The 25,049-nt window shown below is 39.4% G+C and overlaps 1 protein-coding gene across 1 annotated transcript in view; it reads right to left on the reverse strand.

Annotated features, from left to right (window-relative positions):
- Positions 1–25,049, reverse strand: part of robo1 (roundabout, axon guidance receptor, homolog 1 (Drosophila)) — a 245,477-nt gene that overhangs the window by 155,996 nt on the left and 64,432 nt on the right. The gene's annotated exons all lie outside the window — the stretch shown is intronic.

Consider the following 25,049-nt stretch of genomic DNA (forward strand, 5'->3'; position numbering starts at 1 on the left):
CGATCTCCATCTTTGTATACTCTGGCTGCAGAAATGTAGCCCCAACATCACAGTAGATAATCACACAATCTGGACAGATGTGTACAATCCAGTTTTTGTATTTGAGAGAAAAAAATAGAAACTTTCAAGCATTTGTTGATCAGTAGTTTGTATAGATCCGCAAGAGTGATTTGGTTGATGTGGTCTTCCAGCTTGGCAGGAGGTCACCCTGTTGTCCTGTGTCAGTTCTTGATAAGTGCGCAAGTGTAACAGTGTACCATATCAATTGCTATAAGTAGCTGCACCCCAATGGGTGCTGAAGGGAAAGGGAGGGCCAGGGCAGTGGCAGCACAACTGACAACACGCCTCCGCACACACACACACACACACACACACACACACACACACACACACACACACACACACACACACACACACACACACACACACTCACACACACACACAGCCCTGATGCTAATACAATGATGGGCCATTAATTGCTAATCAGTTTCTTTTGATTTGGGCTTTCCTTTGTGTGTCCCCTTCAGAATGACAGGCTGAGTGTCTGTGACAGGCGGCGTGAGGGCGGGACAGCGTGGAGCAAGGGGGCTGGGTTGGGGGCTAACTGCTGGTAAATGTGGCTCGTGGGGGAAATGGGGGGCCCACTGTGCCCTTATGGTGGCTCTGTGTGAAATAAATCTGACTCAGCCATGCCCCTTCTCTTTGCAAACCAATGACAGGGGTTAATTTGGGTGAAGAGAAAAGGATGGAGTGGTAAGAGAATCTTAATCCAAGCAACCCCTTCACCTAAGTCAATGAGATCTGGGCTCTACTTGTGATAAATACCAGATGGGTAGATTGAACCCATCATTCAGAGTACAACACATCAGCAGTTTGTCCCTGCCTGCCCTTTCAAACACAGCGAACTCATGATATCAGGCATAATAGCTGCAATGGACACATTAATTGCATTAAACATTACAACAAATTTATAATACAGTGATGGTGCAGCTCATAATACTTGTGAAGTGTTTTGCGACTCAAATCCAATGTCTGGCACTTTTCTTTCACTCTTTTTATCCAAACAATAGTGTCTGACTGACAGAGAGGAGGGTGTTTGAGTCACACAAAAATAGCCACCTAGGTTAGTTAGACAAGAGCAGATGAATATGTGATGATACACAAACATGAAGACAGGAGAAAAGGAATCTTTCACACAGTCTGACATTTACTGCACAACACCAAAGGGATCTTTTTTTTTTGCATTCCAAAATAGATCAATTAAATACCACAAGAACATCTGCCTCTAATAAAAAAGAAGATAAATAATGTGGCGCTCAGAGCAATCAAGGCTGGTGAACATATTAAAGCATAAATCTCCCCCAAAAACAAGAACTTTGACTTTTTCTCGCATGCAGCCTTGAACTAAACAAATCACACAAAAAAGATCTTAGTGTCTCCCAGTGACTAAAAGTATTCCCATGAAGGGGTCAAAATTTTTTGTGCTATTTACGGTGGGTATGAAATTAATTATGCTTGTTGTGTTGTTAAGTGTTTTGCAAGAGACTGTGTTTTCTTATGGTTAAAAGAAACACAACAATTACAAGAAACAATAGTCTGATTCCAGCTAACAAAACAGGAGTAAGTAATAGGGTTTTGTCTTGGCTTACAATCATATTTAGGCAATACGATGTGAATAACTGTTCCTTAATTGTTGTTTTTATCTCATGGAAATGCTCATCATTTGTTTTTATAACAATGTGGTTTCAACAAAGAAAAAGATCTTCAGATAAAGCACTATATGTGGATTTCCAAGAGAATAAATAATGTATCACCTTTTAAGTCAAAACACCAATAAACTGTCATTGATAACGCCATATGAATGTAGGTTATGTTAAAAATAATAACTTGTACATAGGCTTATGATAAGGATTATAGATAAAGGATACAACTGCAGTCACAGAATGACTGCCCATGGTTATGCATCATGTGTTCCCCTCTTGTTGTTTGATGCTTCTATTTCATTGGTGGTCCTTGCAGTCCAATTAGCAACCACTTCAGAGCTCATTTACAAGTGATGTACTCAGATGCCCCCGGGACGTCAGTGGTGAAAGTCAAGACCTCACCAACAGGGTTTGCAATCATCTCTGAGACCCAGCCCTCCTATAATGGGGCCACATGTGCGGATAACTGACTGCTTACCAAAAGATACAAAGGAAAGACACGCCCCCTCTCCAGGCATTCCTCCTGGGCCCCAGACTGTAAGTTCTGACCCTGTAACACCCGCTCAAACATGAGAGAATGTACTCCTTTATGAGTTGTAGAATGAATCCACAGGGTGCAGTGTATGCTTTTAAACTCCTTGGTCTTCCCCAACTCAGATTGACCTAAGTGGTTGTTAGTAACGATATGGGCATGTTGACACTATCAGTGCTTGGCCCTTGTACAAACTGACAATATAATAAATCTGGTCCCTAGGTTATTGTCCAAGCAGTCAAGATAGTTTATGATGATAAACACAGACTAGATTGGAGATGCTAGAGGTTGCCTCTGTCATTATCCTCATTTATTGGCAGTAGTACTAAGCTTGTGTGAATTACAAATGGGCCTGACATGGCGAGTGTGCAGAGTTTAACAGGACTGACTAAGAGCTTGGTTCAAAATAAAAATCTAGCCAAGTCAGATCGGTGACATAGTTTTGCAATATGACCTCAGTTTCCTTGGGAAAAAAAGTTCCTGCCAGACAGTTTACTTTTTGTCTGATGACAGAGAGAAATTATTAATAATGACCACCAAGTATGCTAATTGTGAAGTTCTGCCAATAAGATTTTTGTCTGTAGCCAACCTGAAAGCTGAATATTTATATCCTCGCTCCTTGATTGCAAATCCAGAACATAAATGTGAGACTACTCATTATTTACAGGCTTTGTTTAATAGCCGTAATCTGCACTAAATAAAGGAGCGCAATAAGTCTTTGAAAGGAGAAGCCAGTTTGTACATATGTTTTCACTGCATCGGCAACTCACTAGAATGAAATAAACAAGTGTTTATAGCTGCCCTCTAAAAGTTAACTGTCAGTTTGTTGTTGTTTTTCATAATAAGTATGCGAGTTGATGCGATTTCCAGGCAAGTAGGCGAATCCTGGACCAGGAGGTTAAAAAACAAGTCATAAAAGTCGTTCAGCAGCTGCTGTGAGAAAGTGGAGCAAATGACTCACACTTGACATCAGCCCCGATCTTTGATAGGGTCCTACTCCCACTGAGAATGAAACTCCTCAAAAGAACTGCATAGTTATACCATGTGGATAATAAATGCAACTTTTAGGTTATTAGTTTACCAGCCATAACATATAATTAAAATCATGTTCTAGTGTCATACATCGTTAATTTGTGTGTGTGTGTGTGTGTTCTCCGAACACAAGGTGTTGCGACACGTCTAGCACAATAGATAGATCAGGGGTGGGCAAACTACGCCCCTCGGGCCACATCTGGCCCGTTGGTCTTTTTGACCCAGCCCTCCAAAGATTGGTACAGAATTTACACTTGACATGGATGATTGAATGATTGGATCAATAAATGTGGGAGCTCAAACAGGAGATTATTTAATTTTGGGAGCTACTTGAGAACACTTGAGAATTTCCCTAAACTGAATGACATACAATGGCTTTGTGATTTAGCCATTACTGTGGACATACTGACACACATGAATGAGCTGGACGTGAAGCTACTCGGGAAAAAATGGTTTATGCATGAAACGCAAGCAAACGTCAGAGCCTTCAAAACCAAGGTGGTTTCATTTTCAAAGCAAATGTCAGACAATGTTCAGACAATTGTCAGATGAGTCTGATATGCGGCGTTAACAAATGCGTTTTTTTTATATGTATCGTATCTTGTGCTGACTCAGCCCGTCTGTCAAATTCTGAAAGTCAATGCGGCCCCTGAGCCAAAAAGTTGGTCCACCCTTAAATAGAGGTAAGGTACCAGCCTACATCCCGTCTGCTTGCTGCCTCTCGACCTGCCTTTCAGAGCTGCCGCTGGCTAGCCGCTGTCATGAATGAAGAAGCATCTCATACATCAGTCTTCTTCTGCCAGTACAAAGCCTCTCTATCATCAAGACTCCTGCCAGACCTCCTCGTGGTACACATAGTAACTGGGGCCCTGAGGCCCCATGCTAACTTGGCAGGGGATCTGGTAGTGGCTGTGGGCCTCATAGATATACTGCACAGGCCCACTCAAGTGGATACGCCCTGCCACTTATCAACCTCTGTCTAACGTCCATATTGGGTGAGTCTGGGAGGACAAAAGGCTAAGGGAACACACCCTGACAGAAAAGCATTGTGCTGGAGGCACATGATAGGTCGTACTCCTGAAAACTGGAGCTCCGGCAGCCCCCTGCAACTGCTAGAGAGTGCCTGTTGTCTTGGGCCGTCATTGCCACCGCATTGCGCCCTCCTGCAGTGAAGATGTGCTGCTGGGACATGCACACCCCCAGCGGCACTCTAAATAATCTCCCTGGGCAGTTATCCACCTCTGCCTTGGTGAGACCAGCAACTGGAAATGGTAGAAGTCTGGTGGTGTTGGGCTTTCGGTTGACAGGAGCACATCTGAATGCACTGGAAGCTCCCAGTCAGTCACCCCTGTGCGTCTATGCAGTCCCTTTTAGAAGCTGCACTGCTTACCCCAATTAGGGAGGGGCCAAGAAAAGGTGGCCTAAAAATTGTTCACTCAGAACATCCTGCATTTGGAACCGCACCTACTGGGACCTTCCACCCAGTGGTCGAAATAAACAGAATCATTAATTTGTGCGCCCTTTATATATTAGCTTTTGTAAAAGCATGGCACATCATCTGCAACACATTAATAAACAATTCATCAGCAGCTAAACTGGGATTAGTGATAACTGTGAATATCAACAATCATATGGTTGTATATGTTTAAGTGGAAAGAATAAGCCACAAATCTGGTTTAAATATAACTGGTAATGAATCTTGGTGTTAGGGCTTACATTCTAGCTTATTGTTAAATACTGATAAGTTAGCATGAATTTCAGACAATGTTGAAAATTAAAAGATAAGACATGTCAGTTTTCCAATTATTGGGTACACATATTTTTGATCACTTGCATTTAAAACATAACTGTGCGAATCTATCTCTTCCCAGAGGCTGCTTCACACTGCTTCAAAGGATAACGTGAGTGCATGCATTTAAGTCCTCAAAGCAAGGAATGTGTCTCAGCTATGATTGCATAATTTGACTGAGGTTAAATAAAAGCACAAATGTCAACTGAGAAAAAAAATGTGCCTGTTCTCTAACTGATAGATTTGCTTGGCAGGCATCTGCAACCAACACAAAGAGTGAAACTGACAGTTACAGGACAAATAGTGTTGATTGGCTTTGTGAGGATGCTAAATATTGCATGGTCACTTGAATGAACTACTGCTACCACTCCAGAGGGCTGGAACACTCATCGTCAGTTTGCACTTCATACTCTGACTGCCGCAGCTGCTGTCAGGACAGTTCCATCTCAGTAGGCGAGTGAAGGATGAGTTTTTGTGGAACACTTTTCATTGACTCACAAGTCATTTGACCATGTGCTACTTTATATGAAACAAGAGCATGTTTTTAAGCTTTTGTTCTATTCGGTGACGAAGAGCCTGAGGAGTGTAACATCCCATAGAATAAAACCTCCAAACAGCAAGAAGCCCAGATGCCAATTGTTATGTAACTGTGCATTTTTTTTTCCTAAGATTAAAGGGAAGAGCAGTAGGGACATTTCTTTGTGAGAAAAAAGAAACAAATGAGGAGCTCTAGGCAAGATGGATGGCTTCTGAATGCGTGTTTTGCCTCAATTCTGCTGTCTGGACGCCATGACCATGTCTCCCAAGCACCTTGTCAGCATCTTGAATGCCAAGGCCGACAGACTACTGACCTTCCATGACTCCTCGCTATAAAACACGCAGCCCACACAGATCCACGCATTCCACTCCAATACCACAGGAATTTTCTTTTCTTTTCTTTATTCTCTCAGTTTCCTTTCTCTAAATCAAAAAGATTTGATTCTCTTGTTGAAGAAAATGGGAGGTCATGCACCACAAAAAAGTAAAAACAGAGTATCACGTCGTCATGTCGTCCAGTCAGTTTAGTACTTATGGTCATAGGAAGGGAGGAAATTGAGAAAATTGCCCTCATGTGTGAACGAGAGAATGAATGGTTGTTTCTCTATAAATGTGGACCTGCAATTTCCAGGCGACCAGTCCAGGTTGTACCCCGCCTCCCGCCCAGTGACAGCTGGGACAGTGTCCAACATCCCTTGCGACCCCAAGAGTAGGATAAGCTGTAAATAATAGATGGATGGATGGATGGATGGATGGATGGATGGATGGATGGATGGAAAGGAGGAAAACAAAAGACATTACAAAAACAGAAAATATAGCTAAAAATAATATAAAAAAAATAAAATAACTCTAAAGAGGCCAGGAAGGGGATGGAACTTAGATGTTAGATTTATGCAGGGAGTGTGACTCTTTGTATCCTATTTCCATCTGCTCGTCCCGACTGATTTAAGGGATGTTCGGATTGGAGGTTGCAGCAGTTCCAGCCAACAGCTAAGTGTCTGGAAAACCGCTACTGGCCAGTAATCTTAGAAACAATGCATATTTTAACCCAAACAGTGATTTCTCCAACTACTTTCAAATGACAAAAATCGTGCTAGTTTCCATTATTATTACTGTTGTAAAATGACTCCAAACAGGAACAAACAGGAAACATGCTTAGGTTTCTTACAGATTCACCAAAGGTTGGAAGATTTGGAGAAGCATTCGGAGGCAGCCGATCCCATTTCAAGGCTGTGGCACATTAATGACAAACTACAGAAATGGTACTGTTCCTTGCTCTTTCATTTGCTTAATAAGGTACATGTGTATAGACACAAAAACACACAGTTAGACATGAAGAAACACACATGCACACAGTGAAAGGCAAAAGATGGAATTTACATGTTATTCAAAATCTTATTGGAACGTCAAACTACATCTTTGTGATGATTTTTCCAGACATCCAGACAAATCCAACACTTTACACTTAACCCCTCCCATTACCTTCCTTTTCTTTTATTGAAATGTCTACCATTCAACAAACAAACAAAAATTGGTGTAAAACACTGACAACGAAACTGAGAGTTCACAAATTCCCTCCTGGGTCACTACAAAGGCAGTAAAAAAAGTTGTTTTTTTTTTATTTGGTTAGGTTCGTTAATGTTACAGTGATAGTTTTGAGTAATAGAGATACACAGATTTGATTGTAGCTTTCGGTATGTGGCAGCTTCCTTGGGATTTTTTCCACCATGACTGCCAGCGAAATTGCATCCTTAAGCATCCTTTTAATTTAAGAAGAGAAGAAAAGGCCAGGGGAAAAAAAATCAATAAAGCATCGCCACAGTAGCTTTTGATGTGATGACAACAGACGTTCTGTTTACACTCGCTACACCTGTGTTTTGCTTTTTTTCCTGCAATCTGTGCAAAATGTGCTGTTTTAAATTTAAAAAAAAATCTTGGCATGTCTATGTTTCTGCAATAGGTCTACTGACAGGCAATTATTACTTCATAACATGGCTTTTTCTTGACCTCCTTTCCCTGAACAATAGAACATTTGTTGCAGATTATTTCCATTAATATACTGTATGTATTACCATGTTACTTCATTTTGATTCTATCCAACAGTTTCCAAAAATATGCCTCAGTACAAAACGTCATTATTTCCACACCATATTTAATAATTTATCTTTTATTGATTAACCCATCATGGATGAACCATGAGCAGTAGGCTGCCATCAGCCAGCACCAGGGGCGCAGTTAAAGGTTCAGTGTCTTGCTCAACAACACTTTGAGACACTAGCAGAGATGGGGAATCGAGCCAGGATTTTTTTTTTTCTTTTTCAGTTCCAAAGACATAATTGCTCTACCTCCAGCACCACGCCCCACCAAGGTGCATTGCAGGAGGATCAGGATAGTTTAAGTTGCAGGAGGATATACATGCATAAAGTATGTCTAAAGCATGTTGTTTACTTGCGTAGTTATGGAACATTGGCAATATACAGGTCTCTAGTTACTACATTTATACTTATAGTAAGTTAAATAAGTTCACAAAGACCAAAGCCCAGAGTCAGGATGTGAAATACTATGCAGAATTGACTCCAACACAGCTGCACGATGGCTGTCGCGTTAAATACACACACACACACGCACACATTTCACACCTGCATTTTTCAGTTCCTGCTCATGTCACAGTTCAGTCGTCATCTGATCAGAAAGTCAAGCAAATGTAATAAACAGCAGGGCATAATCTGCTTTCCCTCCAGCCTACACAATCTGGTTCCTGCATGCACTGGCGCTTGACAGAGAGAACACGTATATGTTAATTTTCTGGAGTACACACAGCCCAATGAGAGAGTGCAGATAAACCAACTTCAGCTCTCAGTGTGTCTCCTCCTGATTAGAGGAGATGGAAATGAGGCCCTGAGAAGAAGTGTGGTGAGAACACTGCAGGCCTGCAGTCACTCCAGTGAAAAGAAAAAAGGGAAAGAAAAACCGCTGCAGCCAATCTCAGTAGACAACCAGATCAATTCTGGCAGCTTAGGTAGAAAAAGCTGTGCCAAGGTCTATGTACTGTACATGCACAGATGTAGTGGGGGAGACCACTAGAGAAGCTGTCCTGTCAGGTAAAGAACATGCCCCTGCTCTGCTTTTGCTGGTTACAGTAGTTTACTGCTGACAATGAGGATGAAATGTCTGAAAGCCCAAGGCGCTGCTTTGACTTTAGTCTACGTGACACCATGTAAGATAATTACGTATCAAGATCGTCAAATAGTTAGGCAAGTTTGTGATATCTTTCTTGGTCTAGCAGACCGCTGTGTTCCAAACACCCACTAAATAATTGTAAGGGAATGTTGGTGACGTTATTTATTACCCAGAGGAGATAAATCGGTTTCTCCTCGGTTGTCGAAACACACGCCTTTGTGTATTGTAAGGATACTTATGTTGTGGTAAATGCAAGACAAGTGATGTGTTCAAATACGTAAAGATAAAATTCATTAGGATGTCAAGTGCAAAAATGTCTCAAAAGATGACGGAAATGTAGTCTCCATCACCTGAGGGAAATTCTCAGAGAAAATTCTTGAGGATGAAGGCGGGGGATCGAGATTTACGGTGCAAGAACTCCCTGTCTGCCTGCCTCTGCTGACAGATTCAGCCATACGTGGTTTCTACAGAGAGCAATTTGTTCACCATTTCAAAGGATTATCAAATCATGCCATTGCTCAAATGCAATAAAATGACCCTTGTTGCTAATATAAGACTGCTGATGAAATGACCTCAAATGTACCTTTTAATAACATCCCACCATTAAATCTTATTGTCATTTTATCAGAACAAACCTTGTTTTGATCTGGGTTCCTGCCAGGGGTGGCTCAGGTGACGACATTATAATTATAGGTTATAAATCCGTTCATAATATTTCATTACACTTTTACCATAACTCATATCACTATGCACTGTTGTCAGCAAGGGTTTACATAATTAACTCTCAAAGATTATATATCTTTCATTGTGCTGTACAAGTGTCAAGGATACACCATCAACTGTTGGCAGGGAATGTCTCCACGCTGCATGGACTTCAGACTGATGCACAAAATGGAGGATATTTGAAAATGGGCACATAATGGGATACCTAAACATTGACTTACAGGTGAATTCAGGATCCTATTTCACATGTATTAGCAGCTTCCTTTGTCATCACGACTGTCTTATGTTTCATTGCTTTCTGGATAATAATCTTAATAACACTGAATAAAAACTGTATTATTAAGGCAAAACTGTAATTTACACATGGATAATAGATATGCAATAACAGTCAATATTTGATGAAAGCATGATATTTAAGAGGTACAGAAAACTCTGGTGTTTAATAAACCCCACAACAGGCTCCTCGGTCATGAATGTTTTTTTCTCTCCACAAAGCAGAGGGATCACATGACAGGCTCAGGCACTTGAGGGCCAGAGGCTGTGAGAAGCAGCTCGTAAATCCAAGGAGAGGCGAGAAATGCAACAAATGTCAAAGTGCAATCTGCACACCTCCTCTCAAGGCCTGAGACCTTCCTCCAGCTCAGTCCCAACACCACACGGAACTGGCCACATTTATTAGTGGCAGGTGACTCTCTGGTGTGCTGCTAGATGTTGCACACAATGCATTGAATTGCATTGCCATCTGGTCCTGTTCAGTTCCAACACATTAAGAAAAATATATTAAGAATAAAAAAATCAATTGCATTTTGTTATTATTTAAAAGAATGTGGCATTATGTCATTCAAATATGAAAAAGTAGATAGCAGTGGCACACAATCTGGAGCATAATGCAGCCATTGACTTTTTATTGTGGTAAAGCCACTGCGTTGCAAAGTATGCAAGTCATCAATGGTGTTTGTTACAGTTTGTTTTTGTTCCAGAGGCCTATAAACGGGTGAATGAATGCCATACTGTCTGACATCTGCTGGTAATATGTCCAATACTGCCTTCATGTGGTATTGGATTCATTTTGTGTTCCCTGACATTTATCCTGCTGCTTTGTTCAAATAACGCATGTCTATTTCCATCATCACATTGTAGATAAATGTGTGAAATTAATTGAGGATAAAAATATTTGATAATACAAATACATCAAGTCAATGAATGACACAAAGTAGAGGTAATAATTGTCACTTTCAATTATCACCGGATCGTCTTTTTACCCATGTCATGGAAATTTTGATAAAATGCAAATACCGAAATACTGCCCACTTTCTGACAATGAGAAGAAAGTGCTCTTCATAAATAATTCGAACATGACATACATGCTCTCCTTCCAGAATTGCAATTAGCAAATTCATTAGAGTTTCATTTAAGGTTTTATGGTGTGAGGCCCCATTGCCAGTGCCCATCAGAGCTGATAAGGGCTGGCTGGGCTGAAAATGCACAAATCATGGATTCCCTTGTGATCCCTTATTCAATTTGCACTCACAAAGGCCACTATAAGATTGAATCTTGTCAAGTCAATGGCAAGACAATACTATTTAATTTTACCCAGTTGCTATGATTAACTCAATAATTAAAATGTTTTATTATTATTTAAATGTGAAAAATGCAAGCTGAAACCTGTTAAAAGTAAAATGAATTCATATTCATTTATTTTCATGACAAAAAAAAAAAAACACCAAAAAAACAAAGCAAAATCTCTTCTCACTGCATAGTGGAAACAGATTTACAACACAAGCTAACACTTAACCAGCTTTTTGTGAGGAATGTATTTCCTCCGTTACAATTGATGCTGGTAGACAGATTAGGGGGAAACTGTTGCGAGGAAATGATGTGTGAAACGGCTGTGTCTGCACCACAGGGATGCTGATTCTCAGACCATCTTGCTTCCCACCACGAACACCCAACCACTGACACAGCTGGATCATGCCTACACGGATGTGGAAATGCCAGCATGGCAGAAATGCAGTGTCGAGACTGCTGACTAATTTCTAAAAACATTTCATGGAAATAACCATAATATCTCAGAGATTGGCACAACATTGTCATGTCCTGATCATAAGGATGTTCTGCTTACTGGAGGTGTGCAGCATTTCCTATATCCAACACTTCATCATTGAAGGAAAGGGAAAAGGAGCTCCAACAGGGATGGTTAACAGCTTACCCGGGCTTTGCTATGTTTGGATGGCAGGCCTTGCTGCCGTCTACCAGTTAGACCTCCTGCCCTGCATGCATGCAACTAAAATGGTAAGGAAAAAAACAACAAAGTGTAATTTAAATTGAACTAATTCCATCAAATGTGACTAATATTATGTGAGTTGGAAAATGCACCGACATAATTTCCAGCACATGTTTTAAACAATGGCATTAGTTTGAATACTTTTACAACCAGAAGACTCAGCTGCGAGTATACACCCCATTTGTCTTTTATCAACCTACATACCATCCAACCTTCTTTTCTTTCTTACTCATACACTTCTTACTAAATGTTAGTGGTGTCCTTTTTTCTCTATATGACAAATAGTATTAGCAGCTTAACCAGAATATGACCTGTGCTACAGTCCGTGGATATCCAGCTTCATTTTTCTTTTGAGCAGATGATGAAATTGAGCTGATGGACACAGAGAGGCTGTAAAGAATAGATACTGACATACAGAGATTGGACCCTCTTACACTTGCCATGCAGAATCTCCTGCTGTCTATCTTGATTCTGAGACATTCATTGCAAAAACGCTTTTAATAAACACCTGAAAACCTGTTCAGAGCATCCCACATCATTTTTTGTCTGCAACAAGCGATTTCCCACCAGGAAGAGGCCATGTATTTCGCCTGACTGCAGCTGCTGTTTGGGGATTCTAGCAGGTGTATCACAGCAAATATCACTGTGGTCCCAAAGGCACGTCTCCTTTTTTTTTTCTTCTTGCTGTACTAAAAATATGTACCATCCTGACAGAGGCCATGCCACGGTGCAGAGTACAGTGAATCAGTCAGGAACTCAGGCATAAATGCCATAATTTTTTTCAAAACAAAAGTCTTTGCAGATTGAGAATCATTAACCACATGGTCACGTCACTTCATGGCATCAATATGTTGACAAAAGTAAACAACTATTCTGGAGGTCAGTTTTTTGCAATTTTTTTCCGGACATTACAATCAGCCCAGATATCAAGGTTAATGTCCCTTAGCAGGCTTCCAATGCATTTCCATAAACATGTAATAATATTATTACTGTCACTGTTATTTATACATTGTCATTTTGTTATAAACGTAATCAGGTAATTAAGCAAAACTCAATCTCCTCTTTTCGTTCCTGAGCATCAAACAAGAAAGACCAAACAAAAAAACGCTCTTATGATTTTATGTGTGTCAATATCAGATGGTGAAACATTTGGAAATGCTGAAATAAAAGCAAAACTGGCGTGAAAGAGGATTATAAAACATCAAGGAGTGGTGCCATTTGATTTTTAACCTCAGCAGCCTCAGTACTTAATGACCCATGACCCTGTATATCCTTGGAATCCCAGATCTGTGTGCTGTTATTCTGGTCCACGCTTGCCAGAGCCATATTTATGTACCATGTCATGATCACATTGTCCACCTGTTTTGCCACGAGTCCCTGTTAAAATGTTTCCTTTTATTCAAAATATTTGATATTGAGTGTTATTTTTTAATCTCTGTGAAAGCAGCAAACACACATTTATTTATTGTTTGTCTTTGTATGAAAGTTGTACAAGCATGATGTGCATTTAATTTTGATGATATTACACGTTGTATAGTCTATATGTCAATACTGGATGATTGTGCAGACTACTTGAATTTACTGAGTCATAAATAGTTATATAATTTCCATTGATTTATTGTGCAGACAAAAGTTGTATATTTGTGAAATTAAGCCTGTTCAATTTCCCAAACAATAAACAACCGATAAAAATGCAGACAGATGGAATGATGAAGTGTAATTCCAGATCTTCAGAAAGGTCTGTGTTTGCAGCCGTGATTGAATAGTACAACTTTAAAGAAGATGCTCAAGTCAAGAACATGGGTTTTGGTCAAATAATAAAAAAATAAAGAAGATAATAAAATATGTAAAGATGAAAACAAATCATCAACAACATTGCTGAAGTTCAATGGTTCAGATCAAAATCACTGTTTGAAAATTATTTAAAGCATTACAAGGAATTTCTTTCTCATTTAAATTATTTATCAAAGTTTGAAAACATGGCTGACTTTCCCTTTTAGATAACAGTAAAAGAAAAAAGAAAAAAAGAAACTTCAAACATATACGACCTCTGAAGGTTCCCTCACAGTCAGGTGACTTTAGTGGTTTGGTTGCTTGGACATACATATTTGGATATTTGACATAGACTTGATCAGTTCTTCATTTATTTTCCTTGATTATGTCTGGGACCCTGTAGGGGGTGGTAAATTGGAAACCTAATTTATGCTGGATTGTAAATGTGAGAAAATAATCAAAAGTAATATACACTGCTCAAAAAATAAAGGTAGCGCTAAAATAACACATCCCAGATCTGAACGAATGAAATATCCTTATCAAATATTTTGTTCTTTACATAGTTGAATGTGCCGACAACAAAATCACACAACAAAATCATTTGCAATATGGCTTTGCAAATCACACAACAACCATCATTAATGGAAAACTCCTTGATTAACCCATGGAGGTATGATTTGGAGTCACACTCGAAATTAGAGTGGAAAAACACACTACAGGCTGATCCAACCTTGATGTAATGTCCTTAAAACAAGTCAAAATGAGTCAGTGTTGCTTCATAAGTGGACAGTTTGATTTCATAGAATTGTGACTGACTTGGAGTTACATTGTGTTGTTTAAGTGTTTCCTTTATTTTTTCTGAGTAGTATAGTATACTTGCATGTTGAGGTGCAACATATGTAATTTATTCAAATATGAATGACAGACTCAGGTGTGTTAATTTATAACCACTGTGGGTAGATGAATAGTTGTGACCCTGAGGCTAACCCTTATCACATCCCTGCCTTATTCCCTTTCACATGCCACCCAACCTCCAACCAGCCTTCCACAGCCTTGTTTCTGACCTTGTGTGTGAAAAACGGTAATTGAGACTTTCAACTCATTGTCATTTCACACAAAGAGAGGATTTATAAAGAAAATTATTCAGAAGAGACAAAAAAAGATAACAAATCTATGAGTCATTATTTGGAACTTGGTTATCGTGGACTTTGCAGTTAAAAATAAGTGTAATGGGTACAAGAAGACAAATATCATATATTTGGTTTTAAATATTAGAGTGGAAGAGGGAGTGATGGACCATATATTCTGCACTGACACTCATGGGATCCATTCTGGATAGGTTTTTCTTGTAATCATGCATTCCTTATTCACATGAAGCGTGCGCCTGGAGGATCCAATGGTTTTGGCCATGTATCTAATGACAGTGTGTCTGTGGGTAAGACTGTCTGGACTCTATTTGGTCTCTGACCCAAGCCGCAGGATTCACTCCATGGCTTATTAGCTCTCATTTATTCCATCCAGCACCACCAAGGTGCATGTTACTGTTGCCGTCTAATGGATACACTAATTCAGGCGCGTATAATTCAGCCTGGAAAATGTAACTGTGCCAGCTATAAGGGAAAGCAATAGGTGAAGTGGGAGTGTTGGTTACGGTTAGTTTTACAAATTTGCTAAAAAGTAGGTTTCATCCAAGCAAGTGAAACCGCAGGAGTGCCCACGGTGGAACATGGTTCTTAGAGAAAGTTTTATTTTTGTTGCACGAACGATATATGTAGCTTGAAGCCTTATGGCAAAGAATCTATATTGGTCTGCACCTTATTTTTCTTATTTTGCAGTCACGAACAGAAACACATGTATCCATGGAGAAAAATTATTTGAAAAGATGGATTTGTTGAAATGAGTTTGGGAAGGGGGACAGGCAGAGAGTCTTTTTATGGCTTTTATTAGCATCCAGAGCAGAATAAATCAGCCATAAATCCTATAATCTGCCTCATCCATCCCAAGAGGGGGGTATGTCAGGGTTGTAACCAAAACCTCATCAAATCACTGGTGGCTTGAAGTCAGCCCATCTGTATGCAGCAACGGACCTGAGCAACTTCTGAGTAATCCTTTGACTTGTTCAACAAATAAGATTATGAAACATCATGCATCATGTATAGCCATGAAAAGATTCCACAGAGGGATATATGTGGACTAAAAATAGAAAATATAGTGCAATATTTATCCATGGCTTGTTCACAAAAACACAAACATTTATGAGCGAACACATGACAGATAGACACAAATCCTGTTTGGCCGATCAGTTGCATCATATATTCGTGTCAAGGCCGGAGGACTTTGTGTACATTTGAGTCCAGGGTGGCAGGTTGTGGGCACAAAGAGATTGTGCGCCCACTATGCTGATAAAAGCTCAGTGTCTCGCTCTCCCAACCAGAGAAGCTTTGGGACACACATTTAAGAGAGATTTACTTGCAGGTGGCAAATAATGGCTGGTGACACTATCACTTAGAAAAGCAGGCTGCACTCATGCATATCACTATGTTCTTTGTGGGAGACCAAATGGAACTTCTTGTGCAGACCGCAGACTGCCACCTCCAGTATCCGACAGATGATATATCTACAATTTATGATCTCCTTTTTTTATTTTAGATATATAATTTACTTTACTTCCGGGCGCGGTTAAAACGAGACACCAGAGAGGAACTATAATGTTACTGTTATAATGTGATGCAGGTGGACCAACATACGGCATATCTAAATTGATATAGATAGAATGTCCCATACTCAGTCCCACGTTTTATTCGTGTCTTAACGGAGTAGCATTTTTGAAATGAAAATGGGTCTATTTTAATCCAAAAATGTGGTTCATGTGAAAAAATTTTGACATATATCCGTCTTTTTCAACTGCAGCAGTAATAGTTGAGGTGTGTTCTACTAAAAGGGATTAATAGCGTTGCTTTTATGATCTTGTATTGGAAAAAATAAATTAGATATCCTTGCAGAGGACTACATTACTGTGATATTATTGTGATATTGTCATGTTTATAGGTCAGTGATTGTGATATATATAGTGTAGTTTATCCAATTTTACTGTTTTTCTTATCAATTTTTTTAATGATAATTTGAACCACACACTTGTCAGACCTGCTCTGATTATATTTGTAAGACAATGAAACTTAAATATTGTGCTACTAAATGTATTGTGGTAGCATTTAATTCATACAATTGAGTCGTAAACTCTTCATTTGTGCAATAAAAGTCATATCCCATGTACCAGTGGATCCAGCTGTGCACTTTTCACTGTTAAAGCGCTATTTAATGCAACACAGCATGACACAAAATTGTTTTTAGTCATAGTTCACAGGCAGTGTGAGGAATCTAGAGACATCTAGCGGAGAAGCTGCAAACTGCAGCATCTAGCTTTAACTCACCCTTAAGGGATCCTATGGTGGCTTGCATGTCTGATCACAATCACTGTATGCTCAAAATTCTCTCAATTGTTAGCTGATTTCAGTAACTAATTATCCTCACAGAAAATTACATCAACCCAAACAATTGCCTTCAACACACGAAATCCAAACAAAAAGATGTATCGATAACATGATTTATTATCCTGGTATCCCGAAAAAGGAATTTACAATGCATAATCTGTTTTTCTGCATCAGTGAAACGTGCAAACAAATAAAACTCACTAGTTATGTGGTGAAAATGGACCCATGGGTAAAAAAAATAATTATTATATCCATGTGAAGCTGAATTTTCCTTGAGACCAGAATAGAGCCATCTGTTACATCTCTTACATTAGCAGCAAGGTCATGTCTCATCTTACGTTCTTCTATTCTGTCCATCTATTCAATCCTGTCTGCACAATCCTTCTGAATGCTATCACTAGTATCTGCGGATTCTTCCTTTGTCCATCTATCTGTGAAACGTATAACTGTACTTAGATTCCTCACATAGCCACCTTGTGGTACCAGACAATAGACTGACAATGTGGCTGCAGAGAAGCCATGTGAATCAGTTAATTCAGTATGAAACATAGCTGAATGAAAAGAATTACAAGATAAAAATCCCAGAATTTCAGCTCAGATGACTGTCAACCAATAAAAAAAATAATACATTCTGACAACTGGTGTCAAATCGGCATGTACAACTTGGATTATCTAAGACCTTTTGCTGATTGAAGTTGAACATTTGACAAATAATCCATATTTTTTTAACTGACCAAGTTCAGTGTATGCACCTTTAAATAATCTAAGTCTTTACCTGCAAATTAATTGAGACATAAATACCTGCTGGAAGTTCACTAAGAGGTTTTAGCATGGAACAGACACAATTGCACTGTTGTCCGCTAAAATCTGTATGTTATCAATAAAAATGAAAGATTAGCGAAATGCACGCCAGATTCAGTTTTGAAGTATTGTGCAGTGCCTTCTGTTGCAAACAGAAAGCGAACAGGATGGAAACCCAGGGTCACAGTATGGAATAACTTTGAAAGAAATTTCAAGTGGCGAGTTATAAATTTGAACAAAAGTTATTTAAAACGCCTCTGAAACACCTGCAGTCTAAGTGTTGCGCCCCTTTGCAAATGGTGTGAGTTATCTCTAGTTGAAGGCAGCACATACAGCTACTTGTTGCTGATAAGCATGAAACTGGGCATTATAGACAAGGAAGTTAGATTAGCCAAGGTTCACTTAAAATGTAGGGCTTTGGCTTTTACTATCCCCCCAAACTAGAAAAGAAATGCTTTTTCCTGCCAGCCTTGGAGTGACCCATGTCTCCTTGGGAAAGAAACTGCAACAACTTGACTTAGTACCTCTTCCATCCAATTCCAGTCATTTAATCTTGGAACAGTATCAAGAAAGCGATCTCCCTTTAACCTCCACAAAGGGGACGGGCACAAAGGGACAGACTCTCCACTTCATCACTCAGCGTCAAACAGTGGTGGCATGCCAAACAATCTCATTAGCCGGCAGCCTTAAACTGGGGTCGGCAGCGACGCCCTGAATCAACCGAAGCTCCAGGCTCGTATGAGCATCCTCTCTCCTCCTAGCATGCATGCACTTGTGTGTCAGCATATATAATGACCTCACTCAGAGCTACATGGAGCCTTTACTTGAAGGAAATAGGTAGTGCCATCACTCTGAGTAGCTTTTTACAACTCCGCACTGATCAATTAATGACTACGAACGAGAACCTGAGACATACACAGGAATATTAGAGTGATGCTGTGAGAGAAAAGAAGAGCGCAGGGAATGGGATAATAAACTATGAATTGCAGCCCACAGCAGATCCAAGGTTGTTGGCCTCATTGAAAAAATTTATTTCGGTATCACACATACATGACAGCGACTCTGAAGTGTGCTGAGACTCAGACAGCAAAAAGAGTAATAAAAGTGGCAATATTTAGCATTTCACAAGTCCAGGAAACAGACAGTAAACATACAGAACAAGAAACTGCTTGACACTGCTTTCATTGATATGACAGCAAGAAAAAAAGATCATATTTTACAGAAAAGAAGCAAAGAGGGATATAAGTAAAAACAAAAGAGATTACAGCAGAGGAATGAGGAGTTACTCACGGCTCCGTTCACCTTTCCACCTCCAGCTTCCCTTGTACTTCCCGGGGACATCCCCAGGGACACATACTCCACTCAGCACCTGCACCAGCAGCAGCAGCAGCAGGGGCATCCGCCCACCAGCCATGCCTACCTCTGAAGCTCGCATCGGGGGCTATAGCGTACAGTTACAGGCCATGAAGAGTGATGTCCCACACTCAGTCATATCTCACACAGCTCCAAGGAAAAGAACTAAAACAACAACATGTCCTCCTCTGTATCCCTCTGTGTGTTAGCCCCAGGCCAACTCAGCAAAGCTCCAGAAGGGTCACACACTCACCACACACACATCCCTCTTCCTCTTGGAAGATTCGATTCATCCCTCCGACGGATATGGCTTTGCAAACTGATTGTAATTCCAGCATTCAGAAGCAGGTGAAGCAAAAGCACTGTTTTGGCATTCACTCTGAAATGGAGATGCTTTCTTTTGTCTCTTTTCCTATTTTCTGTGGCTCTCTGGGTTAGGCAGATGTTTACAGCATTCCTGTATGCTGGGCTTGGTTGATGCAACTCCCTGGAGTAGAGATAACAGGACGAGGAAGGCTGTTTTCCTTCTTAAAGAGTAGAAGTTGTTCAGGTCACAGAGAGGAATGGTGACACATCACTGATCCTGCAGCAGCCGAGTGTTGTCAAATCACCAGGCGGTGAGTGAATGAGTGAGCGAGTGAATGAGTACAGGAGTGCATGCGTTTTTGCGTGCGTGTATTATGTGTGTCCTCTTCTTCCACCTGCCGCACGTCTTCAAGCACATGAGGCGGTGTTGATATGAAAATCACAGATAAATCACGGAAATAGTTCATTACAGAGCAGCCTTGACTTTGTGAGCGTCTAGTGGTGGAGGTGGGGGTTGGGGGAGCACATCAAGGAAAGGGGGGAGGGACTAAGCATGGATGGGAGGTTCGGAGAGAGAGAAATTGAGTGAGACAAGTGTGGAGGTAGGACGAGTAGTTTTCTGAAGTACAGGGGCTATTACACCTATGATGCTAATTCATGAATGTGTTGTTACAGTTGAAACATTGCCTGACTGAATGGAAAATATGACATTCTATTAGTATTTGGCAGCTGAAGGGAAAAATCACTGTATTCCAATAGCTTCAGGTAAACAAGCAAAGAATGTGACAGCTAAAATTCAAAATAGTATCACCCACATACAATTCTATTAAGTAAGAGCTTACCAAGAGCAGCTCTAGAAAATTATAACATAAACCTCTTGAAAGAAATATTTGTTGTCATAAAATCATGTTTTTATCATGATCTAGCACACACTGCAATTTGATAATGGCTACGATATATACACTTTCAACGGCAAGCTTTCCATGGCCATTGATTGAAAAAAAGGTTGGATTAAGTTAAGAACTTGAGGAGATGCACTTAATATGTGGGCTGTAACTACCTCCAAAGCAGCCGCGCTGTATGAATACTTTGTAATAAATAGTTTAATGCTTTGTAATGCTAATTTTGTAAGACAAGCACGTAACCATACATTGATTTAAGCCAGTAAGAGAATATACTTCCTTCGTCTCTAAATGTTTTTGAAGTGTGATAGGATTTCTTGTAAACGTCCTCGCGTTTAGAAGATACTCAGTAAACAGATACATGCCCGAAAGCATGTGTGTACAAGTACACAAAGACACAAAACACTATTTCGGTGAAAAGGCAAACTCAGTAAGTCTGGGTTTAGAGTTACATTGCTCATTTCCTCCTGCTGCCCCAGCGGTCAGGAGGCAGGTGAGTGCAGGTTAACATGGCAAACTGGAAGCATCAGCAGAGTCTACACCCCCCACTACCACCCCCCTCCCCGACCCTTTGTTGTGCAGTTTACCAGTGAAATGTAAAATGTCATTAGCAAGTGTAAAATTCTACTAAACAAACATGTCTAAAAAAAGAAACTCTCGCTGTGCATTACGTCAAAGGAAAAAAAAAAACACACGCAGATGTGTTTGGCGATTGCACAACGGAAACATCCGAGCAACATTGTTGTCTCAAACATCCACCCTCTTCAAAAGAAGCCTGTGCACTCAATGCACGTATTGTTTATTAGCATGCATGGTACTTTGCATAAGCGTTCTGGTCTTTAAATCCCGATGCAGTGGCCCTTAAGGCTTTTGCTCCTGGTGATGTATTAATTGTGCCACATTAGCTACTGATGTGTCTGATTAAAACAGTTCTGTAATGATTAGTACTGTTGAATAATCACCACAGGGGTGACTACAAGCCAGTTCAACCCCTCGGGATGCCATTCTAACATTTCTACCACCTACAAAATGTCATTACTAATGCCAACTACTTAGGGACCTGGACAATTGCATGCTAATTGTATGTTCAGGGGAGATAAATAGAACAGCGACAAAGGTGGTAACATTTACAAACTGTCTGGGGTGAGACAAATGCATTTGTTTTTCCAATGAGGGCAGCCAAGTTTCAGATTGTTTGAGAACAGAAGGGCAAGAAGATTGATGTAAATACTATTTTAACTCTTTGGCATGTCAGAGAGAATAGAAACTTTGGCCTTTTGATGGTTTTTTTCTAAGTTGTTTGCAATAACATATTGATGCTAATAAACATAGACTTTTCTCAAGACATGCAAAAAAACATGTTTGATCTTTTTTCAGTATAGTTGTTGTGCTCAAAAAGATACTTGTATGTCATAGACCCATGATTATGGGTAAAAACTATTTTTTGATAACGATTTTTGACAAGGCTCATTGTGCAACTTTTATTATATATATCAATGCATTAACCATGTGATTTAATTTCTGCCTCGTCTGTTGTGTAGCAACCTATTGCTTTCAGGTTCAGTGTAAGATGGTTATGCAAGTGCAGTGTAATGGGATTTTCTGTTTTGGATTTTTTTTTTTAATTGATATTAATAATCAGACACATACCACATTGTGGGATATCTAAACAATTATTGGTTTAAAGTAATGTTTGTGTTAAAGTCACAGGATTCCACTGGTTGCCCCCCGCTTTCGGGTCTCCTCTTTGTTCTGTCGCACTTTACTATATCATAACATCTCCATTCTTGCCCTTGTCAGACACTGTGACATATTACATAAGATGCTTTCCTCCCCATTTAACTTGGATATATAATTATATACATACTTAAGAAGATAACAACACCCAATATGTTTGAGATTTTTCAAACTGATACATATAACCTGATGATATTTAATATTCAACCATGAAAAGCAAGAATTAAGGACTATAAAACTGCTCAATAACCACTGTCTTAAATATAAGTGTATTTTAAAGCAAATTCCATACAGCAGAAAAGAAGATTACCTTCTAATCTAAAATGCAAAGGAGCATATTTTCGAGGCTTACATTTTAGTGGAATGAAATGTTTTATACAGGTTACTAAGCAACAAATGCAATCTATATTGGTTCTGTAGTATTGGTAAAAGCCAGCAAAAAAAGCATGAAATTATTATATGGAGGCTGAAAACCGTATTCATGAACATCCTTTTGATGAATACAGGTAGTACATATCTGCCTCATCCATCTGACGGCACAATTCCTCCACAGGACCTTGCAGACTGCCTGAAAAGTCTGCTCTATTTGTGATTGTTCAGATCGTATGACTACCAGGGGAGGACTGCACATGATAAACAAAAAATGCTTGCACTAGAAAGGGATTAAAATGCAGACTATTATATCCCTGCACTCAGGTTCAAGTGGAGCAAAAGCAAGCCTTGTGCTCTTTCTGGCTGAACTGCTGCCTAATTAATGGAGTTGAATAGCTTCAGGAGGTGGAGAGAAAAACACACACATCCCTTCACTATGTATGACCTTGCGGAAGAAAATGAGTTAGCTGCTAATATCCTGCTGAATGTATCTATTTTTTGTCCGTCTCAGCCACTTTTGGGTTCCATATTTCATCTTGGTCAAACAGAAGGTTGATGCAAAGAGACGGTAATTGTATGACTGTTTTTGGAAGACCTCAATTTAGCCAATGTGCAGCCTTGAAAAGAAGACTACAAATGTATTTTTCTTTCTTCACTTTTGTCTTTGGTTTTTCTTCCTCCCTGTGTCAGTATAGTGTTTATCAACCTCCCATTCTGGACCCCTCATAGGTCTGCCAGTGAGAAGTAGCAGAAGGGATGATGGGTAGTTCAAGTACAGCAGGGATGAACAGGCGGAGGGAGGAATGTGGACGAGCCATCCACAGCTTGGATCACAGCAAGATTCTGGGGCACTGGCACCCACTCTCTGAATATATATTCTCCCAAAAGCAGGGGGAAAAACAGCAACAATTCATGAATTTTAATCTTAATATTGGACTGTATATTGTTTTATCATCTGGTACTACTTAATAAGCCAATTTGGTTTCTTAGTGGGATGAATAGATCGGTGCATGTAAACAGAACATCCAATTTATTGCTCTGATGGAATACAGTGTTCTGTGTACTAAAACTAATCGTATGTCTATTTCAAATTTACTCCTTGACAAGATTTGTTGTTCGTGTTAGATGCTGAATGATACAAAAAAAGTCTCTCCAAATACAAGTTCAAACTTGGCAAACAAAAAGCATTGTCAGGTTAAGGATGGAATAAAAATATTCAGTTTTATTTTTATTCATCATAGTTTCACTTTCCTATTTGTTCCTTTGTTGCTCATTCTGCACAACACTATCATCTAAATTAAATTGGAATCTTAAATATTTGAATACCTCTGATTATGGTCTTACATATTCAATCTTAGAAGAGAACTTGATATGTCTCTTGTGTCTTTGCATATAAAACTGTATATTAGCAGTTACAGTAATATTAGTATTGGTAGTTGTACCAGTAGTACTTCTAACAACAGATGTATAAATTGATAGACCTCTAACAGTTGCTCCACCTGTGAGGAGACTGCATGTTCTCACCATGTCTGTGTGATTTCCTTCAGGTTATTGTCCCATAATAAATAAAGAGATACATTTTAGATACATTATATACTGCTCAAAAAAATAAAAGGAACACTTAAACACCAGTGTAACTCCAAGTCAATAACACTTCTTTGAAATCAAACTGTCCACTTAGGAAGCAACACTGATTCATTTTTACTTGTTTTAAGGACATTTCATCAAAGTTGGATCAGCCTGTGGTGTGTTTTTCCACTTTTAAGTGTTACTCCAAATCCAGACCTCCATGGGTTAATACATTTGATTTCCATTGATAATTTTTGTGTGATTTTGTTGTCAGAGAAGAAAAAAGTATTTAATAAGAATATTTCATTCAATCAGCTCAAGGATGTGTTATTTTAGTGTTCCCTTTAAATTTTTTATCAGTGTATATGTGTTGTAAGTACATACAATACAAAAAGAAATCCGCATTTGAAGCAAAATATAAAGTACTGCATTCTAGATTGTGATATGCTTCTTCGTTTGGAAATGTATGTGGAAGTATTAAGGTGCTGGTTGAATGTAACTACCACTTGACAGTTTTATGTGCAAAGACAACACATACAAGTATGTATACATATATATATATATATTTTATTCACATTTCTCTACTCAATTAAGGAGATTATCAATTAAGGATATAAAATTCTCACCAACTGCTGTTTAACTGATTATGTGGTGAACACCATAGCATCGGTAGCAGCTGCTTAGCTTCATATATCACAAATACAAGGAGTTGAGTGAAGTAATTTCCAGCTGCTAGCGATACTTTCAAATTTATCAAGCAGATGGCATGTATTAATTTTTTCATCAAACTCTAAGACGGAAAAGCAAATGAGCCTGTTTCCCATAATGTTGAGCTGTTCTGGAAATAGCCATAAGCACATGGAGCCATCCATGATTCCTCCCACTACAATAAATATGCCTTAACTACAAAATCTGGCCCCAGTGCTAATTGTTGTTGCATCAGTCGTGAATACTGTAATAGGAGG

Source organism: Fistularia commersonii, chromosome 18 (assembly GCF_037954325.1).
Source record: "Fistularia commersonii isolate RoL2024-O1a breed Wild chromosome 18, RoL_Fcom_v1.0, whole genome shotgun sequence".
Classification (NCBI taxonomy): Eukaryota; Metazoa; Chordata; class Actinopteri; order Syngnathiformes; family Fistulariidae; genus Fistularia; species Fistularia commersonii.